The following is a 14,846-nucleotide window of genomic DNA, read 5'->3' on the forward strand; positions in this document are numbered from 1 at the left end:
TATGAAACTGCACCCATCATCTACAGGCCACGGATAAGATAGAGCTTTGTGGTTACAAGCCCACAGCCTCTCTCTGACCAGAGACTCCCACTGTGCTGCTGAGCAACGCCAAGTAGACATACAAGCCCCTCTCCCATCCCTCCTTCTCCCAGGGTTCTCTTGTCCTCCTCCTCTTCTGGAAGGGTCCAGACACTGTCCTGCTGTGAGGGGCTTCCCCTCTCACCCACCCCTGTCCTAACCCTCACCAATAAATTCTGTGCATTTCTCCTTGATCAGTGTCCACACCCCTCAAATTCCTAAATCCTTCATTGAATGCTGACTCTCTCAACCCCTCACAGTCTCTCTGTTAGGGGAGTTTTCATCCAAGGGAGAGGGATGCTGTGCAGGTGACAGCAGGAGGCAGAATAGAAAGGCATGCACAGAAAAAGAGGTGGAGATAAGGAGGCAGAGAGCCAATGGCAGCAAATTGGACTGGGATCACTATAACAGGGAAACCCAGGCAGGAAGCCATGGGTACACACAGCCAGCCTGAGAGGAAGGAAGCAGTGAAGGAATTACTCACATGTTTTTTTCAGTTCCTGGACAACATTCTGGTCTCCATAAGGCCAGGCTGTGTCCTGGTCCCATCCTGCCACAGAGGACATGCCACTCAGTGTAATTCCCATTCTGATGGACAAGAGCCCCCTCCCCGAGGCAACTCTCATTAGGTCTTTGTTCTTTGCATCCAAAAGAGCCAGCTCCCACCTAAGTCATGGGAAGAGCACAGGCAAGGTCCAGAGTGGGGTGTTGGGAGGTATATGGGGGAATCACAAGCAATCTGATGAGCTAGATAAGAAAGTGCATGTCGGAGAGCTGGTGGAAGTGAGGCTGGAGAGGGGAACGGGTCAGGTAAGAGAGTCCTCTGTGTGCCACTGAGAGTCCTGGGTTCCATCCTGCAGACAGCCAGTGAGGTTTTATAGGCAGTGGACTGAATCAGGGTCATGTGTTCATTCAGTCACTCTGACAGTAGTCAAGAGAAGATCACAATGAGTAACTAACAATCTGGACAGTAAACAGTGAGAGAACACACAGCAGGAATGAGAAGAGGGAAGAATGTTCGATGAATATTCAAGCAGTATGAGCTGCAGGGTTGGTGACATTGTTTTGTGGTGGGAGAGAAAAAAAATCCTGTGATGGACAATTCCCAGTTTTCAGATTTTGGCCCTGAATGTGTGGGGCGCTCTAGTCTGACATGAAAGAGCAAATTGAGGTGGTAAAGGAGGAGGAGGAAGGAGATGTGTTTGAGGCATGCTCAGGACATCCGATGGAGGAACCCATGGGAAGCTGGCTCTGTGCATCTGGGCTGCAGCTCCTAAGCTACATTTCAGCGTCATCCATTATCACTGAGATTCATGCTTGTACTGCTGACTCTATCCTATGTTATGGAGCAGTCCTTCCTCTGTGTGATCTGGAATGCTGGCAAGTTTTCCTGTGTCAACTCCTGCACCAAACGTGCCTCTTCCTTTTGGACTTCAGTGGGCTCACCTGTATCCACTTTCCCTTACAGCTCTCTCAAGTGGAGGCCGGTTTCTATTCATTACTTAAATTTCATTCAATTCATTTATTTTCCCAGCATATTTCTTCAGGGCCAAAAGTGGGGTTGGAGTTTTTTCTTGATTGCATTTCTTCTGGAAATCTTTGAAGATTTCTCTGAAGATTATTCTGCTGTTCTCTCCCCTCTTCCTCACTGAAATTCACCAGCGTTCTCATCACTCTGACTCACTAGAGAAGCCATCTCCTATCTCTGCATTTGCTCCATGCTGGGTGATTTCCTCTTCAATGTGGGTGAACAGTCTACCAACCTGGAACCTCTTATCCTTGACTTCATCACCCCCAAAACATCTATGTTTCAACTCAGGCATCCATTCTTGGGGTCAGACCCCATAAAACACCTTCAGCAATGGCAACTTCACACATCCCATCTCCCCACCACCACTTCCTGTCGAATACTTCCTTGAAGCTACCTTTCCACTTGGCCAAGATCTCTCAACACTTGGCTGCACAATTATTAAGATCATAGGCTTTAGAACGAGGCTGACAGGCTAATTTGTGTGGAAGGCTAACAAGATGTGGATATATCATTTTTACAAAATGAATCGAGATTGTAGTGGGTAAAGCTGCTGCCTACAGTGTCTACATCCCATATGGGCGCCAGTTCAAGTCCTGGCTGCTCCACTTCTGATCCAGCTCTCTGCTATGGCCTGGGAAAACAGTAGAAGATGGCCCAAGTGCTTAGGCCCCTGCACCTGTGTGGGAGACCTGGAAGAAGCGTGTGGCTCCTGGCTTTGGATTGGCCCAGCTCCAGCCATTGCAGCCATTTGGGGAGTGAACTAGCAAATAGAAGACCTCTCTCTTTGCCTCTGTAACTCTGCCTTTCAAATAAATAAATACATATTAAGAAAAAAAAAAAAAAGAGGCCAGTGCCGTGGCTCACTAGGCTAATCCTCCGCCTTGCGGCGCTGGCACACTGGGTTCTAGTCCCGGTCAGGGCGCCGGATTTTGTCCCGGTTGCCCCTCTTCCAGGCCAGCTCTCTGCTGTGGCCAGGGAGTACAGTGGAGGATGGCCCAAGTGCTTGGGCCCTGCACCCCATGGGAGACCAGGAGAAGCACCTGGCTCCTGGCTCCTGCCATCGGATCAGCGCGGTGCGCCGGCCACAGCGCACCGGTTGCGGCGGCCATTGGAGGGTGAACCAACCGCAAAAGGAAGATCTTTCTCTCTGTCTCTCTTTCTCACTGTCCACTCTGCCTGTCAAAAAAAGAAAAAGAAAAAGAAAAAGAAAAAGAAAAAGAAAAAGAAAAAGAAAGAAAGAAAGAAAGAAAAGAATCAAAGTTTTGAAAATTACCTTGGTGGTTAGGATTGAGTAGGGTGTTCCCTTTGGAGAGATGGCCACCACCAGTGGGTGGTAGTGAACAGGGCCATGGAAAGAAGGCAGGAGATACGCTGGAATTCATCCTGCACACGATTCCTTGCAATGCTGTTTGGCTCAATCACTTTGCACTTAATTACACATTCTTTAATTTTTCACATCTGTCTGTCTGGAGCCTGAGATATGATCATAAAAAGCCCTCTGCGCCTGTATTCAAACAAATGCTTTCAGACACAACTTACTTCCTGCCTGGCCTGAGCAAGCCATTTAGCTGCACCTGAAAATGTAAGTAACAGTGCTTACCTCATTGAGTTGTGAAAGGATGAATGAGCTAATAGAAAAGCATTTAGTAAGCTTTAAAACATTTTAAGAACATAAGGTATGCTATCTCCTAATTGTATTTGAGAATAGGAATTCTGTATTCCTTATATGATTCATCAAGAATGGTGCTCAAATAATGTTTGTTAAATGAATGAGTGAATGGCTGAACAATTAGGAATAAATTCCTAAATGCAAGCTGGGTCTCAAGCATTTTGATCCCAGTCCCACAAGGAGAATTAGCTGTCCATTATATTTACATTTGTTAATATGCATTCATTTGTTTACTTGCTTGACAAACATATTCACTGATTACTACAAGTCTGGTACGATGTGTTCCTCATTCAAAACTCAGTGTATGAAAGTAGTTTGGTTAGGGCTGGCTTTGTGGTGCAGCAAGTTAAACCACTGCCTGTGATGCTAGCATCTCATATGGGCACCAGCTTGTGTAATAGCTGCTTCACTTTCAATCCACCTCCTTTCTAATGGCCTGGGAAAACAGCAGAAGATGGCCCAAGTGCTTGGGCCCCTGCCACCCACATGGAAGATCTGGTTGGAGTTCCTGGCTCCTGGCTTCAGCCTGGCCCAGCCCCAGCCATTACAAGTATCTAGGGAGTGAACCAGCAGATGGAAGACCGATCTCTCTCTCTGTAACTCAGCCCTTCAAATAAATAAATAAATAAATAAATAAATAAATCATTTTGGATAGATAAATTTGGATAGAGAAGGGATCATAGAGAAAGCAAAACTCCAGAGTCAAGGGCTGGCAGTATCCACAGAAGACCACCCCCCCTCATCAGGAGCCTCTTCTAGGGATGGCTACAGGGGCCATCCCAGCCTGGTGGCACAAAACCTTCCTGTTAAATGGCCAGACTTCTTGCTCTTGGCCTAAGCTCTCAGGAGGCATCTGGACTCCCTATGCACATTGGCTACAGAAACTAAATGAACACAGTGCCATTCTGCTCTGATTATTCCTAGACATCAGTCTTATTTCCAAGTGCTATCACCTCTGGGATGATGAGAAGCTGAAATTTCTGAGCCAGCAGCCTTAGGGCCATACCAAGGAAGTGAGACCCCAACAGGCTTTTCCAGGCTTAAACTGCAAACACGGTCATTCTTAGCGAGCCTGGACTCTGCAGTGGCGCTAAATAGACAGTTAACAGGAATGACAGGAAATCCCTGAGAAAGAGAGACCCAGACCAAGAAAGACACAGCCAAGCAATGACCATGGAGATCCAGGTGAGCTGGGATGTCCCTGCATGGGCAAGCATCCCAGTGGCTGAGCTCAGCCTAGAGACCACTGAGTGTGGCAATGTGGGACTGTGTAATAAAAAGATGAATAAACTAGAGGTCTAATTTTTAAAGATTTGTTTATTTGAGTGTCTGTTGGAGAGAGAGAGAGAGAATCTTCCATATGCTGGTTCACTCCCTAAATGGCTACAATGGCTGGGACCAGGCTGAAGCCAGGAGCCAGGAGCTTCTTCCAGTCTCCCATGATGGTAGAGGAGCCCAAGGACTTGGGCCATCCTCCTTTGCTTTCCCAGGCACATGAGCAAGAGGCTGGATGGGAAGTAGAGCAGCCAGGACTTGAACCAGTGCCCATATGGGATGCCAACATCACAGGCGGTGGCCACTACACCCAATGCCAGCCCCAAAACTTGAGGATTTAATGGGGACAGGATCTAAAGTCACTTACATTGAAAGGACTAACTCTGTCTGTGATTTAGAACAGTCTGGTATAAAAATCCCAAATTCAGTCAAGTTAATTTAAATAAAGGGGAGCTGATCCAAGGTGTCTTGGGTGTCTTCTAACACAGTAAGGAGATCACCCATGAGTCCAGAGAGAAGAGAGGAGACAAGAGGCCCTATCAAATCACCAAAACCACTTCTTTATAAGTGATTTGAACTTGGTGCTTTTTGTTAATATTTTTGGGAGCATGATGAAGTGAAAGCAGGATTAATTTGCTGATACTTAATCACTCTTTACTAAAGCTCAATTTTATACACATTTATGGAAGAGTTTTGAACTTTTCGTCCCCCAGACCTCTGGAGAGCAGAGTAGGATATCAGTGTGTAAGAGAAAGCAGAAAAAAGTTTAAGTCAGACACATGAAACTTTGGATGCATTAGTGCTATGGCAACCTTCCAGATCACTCCAATCATGTCCCTAATTGGGTCCATAAATAATTTATAACCCACCATTTGTGTCTGGGGTAAAGCGTTTATAACAGCAAATGCTTAAGTAGCTGTTAGAGAGACCTAATGATTTCCAATTCTGAATTCATCAGACCTCCTGTAGACTGTGATTCCACAAGCCTTCTTCAAGTAATTTGGTGGGGATTGAGCAAGTGTGGAGAGGAACTGTTTTCAGTGTCTAGTTGCAATAGGCTGTCAGAGACGCAATGAGCTCACCTCTCTTTGCTGTTAACCTTGACACTGGCTTTCAATAAGGTGAAAAGGCAAAGATAGGAAAATCAGAAATAAAAGCGGGAGCGAAGCTTCCAGAGGCCCTCTGATCGGTTGTATGATGTCTTCCCTTTCTTCATCAGAAGTGGATTTTCCTCTCCCTGTTTCAGGTGTTTTATGCTGCCTGTTGATTTTTCACAGCTTCTCTAGGTCTTCTCCTAATTTTTAAGTTGAAGTATAACATATGGGCAATGCAGTGAATGCAATGCTCACATCTTGAGTATAGAACTCAATGAATGTTCTGGCAAATGGGTCCACCAGAGTAGCCGTCACCCACATCAGGGTACAGACCATTCTATCTCTTCGAGAGGCATCCCAGTCCTTCCCAGAGGGCTTTGTCTCTCAGTGGAGACGCCTGGAGAACAAAGCGAAGCCCGTGAGGCTTGGCTGCTGTGGGATTCCTGCGCTGTCCGCTGTACGGAGACACAAACCAAGAGCAGAGCAACATCCCAGCAAGTCTGAGCTGACGACTGTGAAACGTGCAGGCCTGGAGGCTGTTTGGTAGCGATCTGTCTGTGGACCCAGCCCTAAGAGAAAGGTCGCCTGCCTCTCGCTAAGAGCAGGGGTTTGCAAAGCCCCTTCGCCATCAGAGAAGCCACAGCTCCTCCCCTGGGAGCTCGTGCTTGATTTTCTCTCTCTCTCTCTCTCTTTTTTTTTTTTTTTTTGGACAGGCAGAGTGGACAGTGAGAGAGAGAGACAGAGAGAAAGGTCTTCCTTTGCCGTTGGTTCACCCTCCAATGGCCGCCGCGGCCGGCGCGCTGCGGCCGGCGCACCGCGCTGATCCGATGGCAGGAGCCAGGAGCCAGGTGCTTTTCCTGGTCTCCCATGGGGTGCAGGGCCCAAGCACCTGGGCCATCCTCCACTGCACTCCCTGGCCACAGCAGAGAGCTGGCCTGGAAGAGGGGCAACCGGGACAGAATCCGGCGCCCCGACCGGGACTAGAACCTGGTGTGCCGGCGCCGCTAGGCGGAGGATTAGCCTAGTGAGCCGCGGCGCCGGCCTCTCTCTCTCTCTTGATCTCTCTCTCTCTCTCTCTCACACACACACACACAAAAGCAAACATTCTATTTATTTAATAATCTTTGATATTTAAAATACAACTCCTGAAACATCCAGGAACAACGGAATCTCAGCATTCCACAGTGCTTTGGAAGCCCTGCTCTCCAAGGACCAGAGGGAAGGCCTGTGTGTGCATCCTCAGTGCAGGAACACACAGAAGGGATGCAGACCGGGGTCCTGAGCAAACAGCACTGCCGCAGTGCACCTGAATCATGGCCAGAAGACAATGCTTTCTAGTTCATATGCTTTTCATACTTGAACTTCAAATATTTATACAGAATAGCAATTTTCAAAAAAAACTATTCCTAGTAGTCCAGTGTTGTAGAAATTAATCACATTTCAAATGTCTGTTTTCCTCTTTCCAAAAAATAAAAAAAAAGCATCAAATAAATTCCAGGAAACATTGCCCTTCGAATTTTGCCAGAGACAACTGGAGAGCTTCTAAATGAATCGGGAGTTTTTCTGTGTATATTTCATGATGCTTCTTACCGTTTATCTAGGAATCCAGTGTACTGATTGATACACTATAAAGCCTGCCAATTACCATAAACTTAGAACTTATTTGCATTAATTCTTAAAACATCAGACCATTTCAGAAAAAATAAAACAGCAAAATTTTTCTTCAATTTAAAAAAATTCAAGAATTAACCAAGCCAATCTTTTCTTTCATAAAAGCAGAACAAAACTGTTTTTATTATGTATAAGACTAGCTTCAAAAAAATAAAAAGCCAGTTCATTTCTTTAACAAAAGATGGGAGTTATAAAGGCACTAGGAATGAGCAAATATTTTTATTTGAATATGAAAAATTATTTACATGCTGAAATTAGTTGCTCCCATCTGATTTTTTTTTTATTTTATTTTTTTTATTTTTGATAGGCAGAGTGGACAGTGAGAGAGAGAGACAGAGAGAGAAAGGTCTTCCTTTGCCGTTGGTTCACCCTCCAATGGCCGCCGCTGCAGCCGGCGCACCGCGCTGATCCGATGGCAGGAGCCAGGAGCCAGGTGCTTTTCCTGGTCTCCCATGGGGTGCAGGGCCCAAGCACCTGGGCCATCCTCCACTGCACTCCCTGGCCATAGCAGAGAGCTGGCCTGGAAGAGGGGCAACCGGGACAGAATCCGGCGCCCCGACCGGGACTAGAACCCGGTGTGCCGGCGCGCAAGGTGGAGGATTAGCCTATTGAGCCACGGCGCCGGCTTTGATTTTTCTCAATTAAATTCACACAGGTCATACTTCCCTACTTACTAGGGCTCAGACACAGAAACAATTTACTGTGAAAATGATAGCCTCAGACCCCTCCAACTGCAGATAAGATTTTGAACAGGAAGTCATCAATAATTAATTGATGCCTGCAAAGAATTTAAAACATGATTTATTTTTCAATTGAAGATTGATTATGCACTGAATCAATCTTTCTTGGATTTGCCCAGGTCCACTGGACCAGTTTTCAGAATTTAGTAATGCTTGACACTAGCATGATTTTTTTTTTAACAATATCAAATGTGTAGACATTCAAAATGTCACTTAGGCTCTGACTATTCAACTTAACATTAAATGAAACAAAATAGGGGCCAGCACTGTGGTATAGCAGGTAAAGCTGCCACCTGCAGTACCGGCATCCCATTTAGGCACTGGTTCAAGACCCGGCTGCCCCACTCCCAATCCAGCTCTCTGCTATGGCCTGGGAATGCAGTAGAAGATGGCCCAAGTCCTTGGGCCCCTGCACCCATGTGGGAGACCCAGAAGAAGCTCCTGGCTCCTAGCTTCAGATTGGCACAGCTCTAGCTGTTGCGGCCAATTGAGGAGCGGATGGAAGTCCTCTCTCTCTCTGCCTCTCCTTCTCTCTCTGTGTAACTCTGACTTTCAAATAAATAAATAAATCTTTAAAAAAAAAAAAAGGAACAATAAGACTGCTGGTAGTTTGGCCTATAATAAAACTCAACAAGTTTTGAGCTTTTTTCCTCATTAACTTTGGCATCATGACTAAAGCCTTAATTAAGAAAAATCAAGTTTGAAGAAAAAAGAAAGCATCCACTTATGTAAAATATTCTATGAATTGTAAATTATTTGGCCAGGATCTTAAAATCTAATTATAGTGTTTACCTGCAGCAACCTTTTCAAACAGTTTACTGAAACATTTGTATGTTAACTACTGTAAAAAAGTATTTTTGAAAGTTTTAGGGGCCGGCGCTGTGGTGCAGCAGGTTAATGCCCTGGCCTGATGCGCCAGCATCCCATATGGGCGCCGGTTCGAGATCCAGCTGCTCCACTTCCAGTCCAGCTCTCTGCTATGGTTTGGGAAATAAGTAGAAGATGGCCCAAGTCCTTGGGCCCCTGCACCTGCGTGGGAGACCCGGAGGAAGTTCCTGGCTTCAGATAGGCGCAGCTCCGGCCGTTACGGCCAATTGGGGAGTGAACCAACAGATGGAAAACCTCTCTCTCTCTCTGTCTCTCTCTCTTTTTCTCTCTCTCTCTCTCTGCCTCTCCTCTCTGTGTAACTCTTTCAAATAAATAAATAAGTCTTTTTTTTAAATAAAATAAAGTTTTAGATCAGAGCTTAGTTACTCTGAATTTTTAGAATACAACTACTTATTAAATCCATGACATCTGAAAATATAAAAGTATTATTTCCAATTGGTTTAAATTTTACTTAAAACATTCGCAATACTACTATACCTATTTTACCCCAGTAATACAAATTACACGTTAGAAAAATGATACCAATATTTAAACACTAAAGTGTTTGCAATTGGTATAACAGAATGAAAATGTTTATAAAGTTCTTAGGCAGGACAGTCATCAGGAATTCCATTGTTACTGACCTTCTTGCATATGGTTTGCAGTAAATGGCATTTCCTGATGTGTGACCGAGAGCTTCATATAATTTTTATACTTTTTGATACTGTGGTATAAAGCATTGGCATTTTTTTCACAGTGGCCAATTAAGAAATGGAATATAAACATTCAATTAAATTTAAGACCGTCCAAACAAGATGGCAGCTCATTAGTGATTCTAGATTTGCCTGCCACATTTAACAATCCCACAGCAAACTACCGACCTGACGCGCCGGCATTCCATATGGGCGCCAGTTCTAGTCCCAGCTGCTCCACTTCCGATCCAACTCTCTGTTATGACCTGGGAAAGCAGTAGAAGGTGGCCCAAGTCCTTGGGGCTCTGCCCCCGAGTGGGAAACCCAGAAGAAGCTCCTGGAAGAAGATCAGCTCAGCTCCAGCTCTTGTGGTCATTTGGGGAGTGAACCAGCGGAATGGAAGACCTCACTCTCTCTCTGGCTCTACCTCTCCTGTAACTCTGTCTTTCAAATAAATAAAATAAATCTTAAAAAAAAAAAAGAACACATTGAAATGTATCCAATGTGTGCTCAGCTGTGCCGTAAATGAGTCCTTAACACAGACACATCACCATGCCACATTTTCTTAAGTGCTTTAAGTAGGGTGTACAATATAGGAATTTCAGAAGCTCTGAAGATAAAAAAAACTTTGAAATGTGTTTTAGTTTTCTCATTTTATGTTAGGTAGCATCAGCTGAAGTTTTTGGAAAGTTTGATGTAATTTTCCAACAGGAAGAGATAAAAACCAAAAATGCATGGAAACGATTATTGACATCCTGGGGATCCTTGCATAAATGTTCAGTTTTGTAAATCCCGAGGGAGCAGTATAAAACGCCAACATTCCTTGCAATTCTAAAGTTTTATAATTCCTCTGAAACATTTTCAGTTGTTAAAACTTTACATTTTTAAATAAAACTCTTAATTTTCTGTAAATGTAAAAAAATTTCAGAAATTTTAATTGGCACAAAGTAATAACTAAAAAAATCTGTTCTAGCCAAGGAAAAAACAATCATAAATAAAAGATATCTTCCCTGTGCATGATTTAGCAGTAAATCATAGGTCAGAAAACTTTCCCAGATTAAGCATGTGCAGCCGCACATCAGTAGGGCCACACAGCATGCTCTTAACTTTTCAAGTGTTTGGCTGAACACTCTTCTTGAATTTTAGACTTTAAACAACTCAACATCCAAAAGGGCTTCTGAAAGGAATGGGGAGTAGGGAGCTGATGAAACCCGCCAGTTTCAGAGAGATGTGGTTAAGTTTCATCAGAATCATAGTACAGCACTGACCCAGCAAGAAAATCTGTGCACCTTAATTATACAATGCTTATCGAAACTAAGGACTTTATTTACACACATTAAGTACGGTGACTCCTATAAACCTTAAGTTATTTAAACATGATGCAACTCTCAGATCACAGTACAAATTTAAATATATTTTCTTTTTTAAAAGATTTATTTTATTTATTTGAAAGACAGAGTTATAGAGAGAGGTAGAGACAGAGAGAGGTCTTCCATCCACTGGTTCACTCTCCAGATGGCTGATCTGAAGCCAGGAGCCAGGAGCTTCTTCCGGGTCTCCCATAGGGGTGCAGGGCCCAAGGACTTGGGCCATCTTCTACTGCTTTCCCAGGCCATAGCATAGAGCTGGATCGACAGTGGAGCAGCTGGGACTAGAACCGGCGCCCATATGGGATACCGGTGCTTTAGGCCAGGGCTTTAACCCACTGCGCCGCAGCGCCGGCCCCTTAAATATATTTTGATTAGTGAACTCTTTTCATGTTACAGATCACCATCTCTGGCAAGCTACACCTAGTACAAACAGGTGTGAAGCAGAGTCTACATTCATTTACAAATGTGCTGTAAAGACTCCATTGTACATGGAAAAGAAAAAAATAAAAGGAAACTGCTACTAAAATTGAAGACCAAATTTTGTCTATCAAACATCCATGGTGGAATACATGTAAAATCGTCTATCAGAAGGAAATCTACTTGGGTACTATGCTTCTATTTTAGGAAACAAGAAGGTGCAAGAAGAGGGGGTTACAATGAATTTGTAAAGTTCTGACATAATTGAAAAGACATTCATACCTTTCTCTCTCTCTTTCTCTCTCACTGTCTATGACTCTACCTCTCAAATAAATTAAAAAAAAAAAAAAGAAAAGAAGGCCCATACTCACATTAAAAAACAAAACCAAAAACGTACGTGTATTCTCAACTCCCATGCAAGGCTGACGTCAGAGCTTGGGAATGCACCAGAGCCATGAAATGATGGCTGTACCGCTGAGGGCTTAAACAGGACACATCAACAAAGATGAGCGTATTTAAGAATTATAGAAAAGTAATGAAAGCCAGATAAGTTGTGATTGGAGAAAATGGCATGAGAAAACATCCAAGTTCACAATATGCTTATTTGGAGAGAGAACAGTTGATCCTTTGGGAACCATTACTATTATCAATACAGACAACAGACACTACCCTGCAAAGGTTAATTTGGTTAATAAGAAATAAAAGTAACTCTTAGAGGAAAGAAAGTGAGCCAAATTACCTACAACAGGAGAAAAGAAAGAAAAACCGACAGGAAGAGTTCTGTGGCAAGAGCTAAGGGGATGGTCTGCGAAAAGGTCCAAGAAAAACACTCTGATTCTCGATGTGTTAGATACTGCACAGTCAGAAGAGAAAAAGGAACATTTAGAAAACTATTTTAAATGTCTTTAGTTGCTGAATGCCTTTGGCTAGTACATGGAGGATTATTACTTAGTCTTACAACTGACAAATTTTCCCATTTTTCATCATTTTGTTTGCAAAGCACCTGGAAGTCTCATTTCCTCTGCTGAACACTGTTCTTTTTAATGCATTACTGAAATGGATCCTATGCTGTTGCCATACAGGATCATGTTGGAAAATATGAGTATCTAAAGATTTTAAAGGTATTATTTTTTCCTTTCTGTTTTCAAATTATTTTGAACGATTTCTTTCTTTTTTTTTAAGTTTTATTTATTTATTTGAAAGGCAGAGTTACAGAGAGGCAGAGGGAGAGAGAGAGAGAGAGAGAGAGGTCTTCCATCTACTGTTTTACTACCCAAATGGGCCGATCCGAAGCCAGGAGCCAGGAGCCTCTTCCAGGTTTCCCATGTGGGTGCAAAGGCCCAAGGACTTGAGCCATCTTTTACTGCTTTCCCAGGCCATAGCAGAGAGCTGGATTGGAAGTGGAGCAGCTGGGACTCGAAATGGCACCCATATGGAATGCCAGCACTGCAGGTGGCGGCTTCACCTAGTATACCACAGCGCCAGCCCCTTGAACAGTTTCTAAAGACATGGTCACAACTACCTGAAGCATGTCTTCTTCATTCATAGCATCATCTAGGTCATTCCCAAGGGCTCCAAAACTCATGGTCAGCTTTTCACCGGGATGGGAAACCTGTCCTGGGAGATCTACCTGCTGCTGCCGCTGCCGCCGCGTTTCCAAGTAGGCTTCTTTTCCACAGCTCTTCTGCAGTAAGATCTGTACTTGACATCTGTGGAATATCTTGAGACATACTTCTGGAACCACCTTGCATACTGAGCTGAATAGCCCTGTGGATTGCTGCCTCTTCATCTTCCATGTCAATTTCCTGGCGACTTAGTGCCAGAGCCTTCTGCAGATCCTCCACCTCATCTAACATTCCTGACCCATCATTTGCTTCTAAGACTCGTTCCAGGTCTGTTTTATGGACTCGCTGGTCTTTTAGTTGTGCTGATTCTTCTCCAGTAAGTTTGGGTCTGTGCATCTGTTGGGCCCTGATCATCTGCAGGAGTTGGTCAGCTTCATGATCTGGCAGATCATCCTTAATAACAAATACAGAATAACCTTCCTGCTGTAATTGAGCCAAGAAAAGTGAAGGTGTGTATCTGATATGAATGCTGGGCCTAGCAAGAGAATTCAAGTCAAACCACTGTTTTCCTAATTTTCTAACAGTGAACCAGTGTTCTTTGTAATTGCATATAAATGATCTTTCATTTATGGAATCACTTCTGAGCCTCTGATACTCTGGACTGTTGAACAGGGTTTGTTCCAAACCCCAAACCGTCAAGGCATTGCTTATAACTTGAATAGAGAGAGAGAGAGAGAGAGAGAGAGAGAGAGAGAGAGAGAGAGAGAAAGCCCACTGTCACCCATGTTTCCAGAAGGCTGCTGTAAAAATGTTCAGTAGTCTTCACTGGTTACTCCTCCTTCTGCCATTCTCATCCTCGCCTCTTCATCGAGCTGACGTGCAATTGCAGATAATTCCACAGGACTAAAGTACTCTCCTTGCGACAGATTATTCAGGCAATGCTGAGCACAAAGTGAGCCTTGGAAGATGGACTCCATGTTTATTTGTCTGGAGCCAATGGCCCCTGCCGGGAGCTCTTTCAAATGCTCTGAAGTGCCTGGTTCCTGGAAGGCACTTTCATGCCAATGGGGCAAGCGGCAGCCCAGATGTTTGCTTTGGGTGAGGGACACCTTGAGGTCATCTTCCCCAGGTCGCTTTTGGAGAAGAACAAGGCTTGGGCTCCCCTGAGGTCCTGCTTGGTCAAGAGCTGTACCTGAAGACCCCAGTCCTGGCGACAAGCATCCACCCAGGATTGTGTCTGCTGGGCCCGGATGCTCCCGTTTTCTCTTTTACACACAGCTTTTCTCTCCCCCAGGAGGAAGAACCCACAGCCCATACAGCTGACCCTCAGTCTGCAGTTTCTCATCAGCACATTCAACCTCCTGTGGACTAAAAATGGAAAAATTTTTTTTAAACAATTATTTTATTTTTATTTGAAAGACAGAGTTACAGAGAGAGGTAGAGCCAGAAGTAGAGCCAGAGCCAGAGCGAGAGGGAGAGAGAGAGAGAATGAGAGAGAGAGAGAGAATGAGAACTTCTATTGCACTGGTTCACTCCCCAAAGCACTACAACAGCCAGAGCTGAGCTGATCTGAACCCAGGAGCCAAGAGCTTCTTCCAGGTCTCCCATGCGGGTGCAGGGACCCAAGGGCTTGGGCCATCTTTTACTGCTTTTCCAGGCCATAGCAGGGAGCTGGATAGGAAGTGGAGCAGCCGGGACTTGAACCAGTGCCCATATGGGATGCCAGCACTGCAGGCTGGGGCTTTAACCCGCTGCGCCACAGTGCCGGCCCCACTTTTTTTTTTTTTTTAATAATAAAAGATTGGGGGCTAGCATCGTGGCATAGTGGGTAAAGCCACTGCCTATGATGTTCACCAGTTTGAGTCCCCAGTTCCCTG

General features: G+C 44.5%; 1 pseudogene; it reads right to left on the reverse strand.

Moving 5' to 3' along the window:
* Positions 1-12,644: 12,644 nt before the first annotated feature.
* Positions 12,645-14,368, reverse strand: LOC100339890 (ataxin-3-like; annotated as a pseudogene).
* Between the last annotated feature and the right edge of the window lie 478 nt (positions 14,369-14,846).

This window comes from Oryctolagus cuniculus, chromosome 11 (assembly GCF_964237555.1).
Source record: "Oryctolagus cuniculus chromosome 11, mOryCun1.1, whole genome shotgun sequence".
In the NCBI taxonomy this organism is placed as follows: Eukaryota; Metazoa; Chordata; class Mammalia; order Lagomorpha; family Leporidae; genus Oryctolagus; species Oryctolagus cuniculus.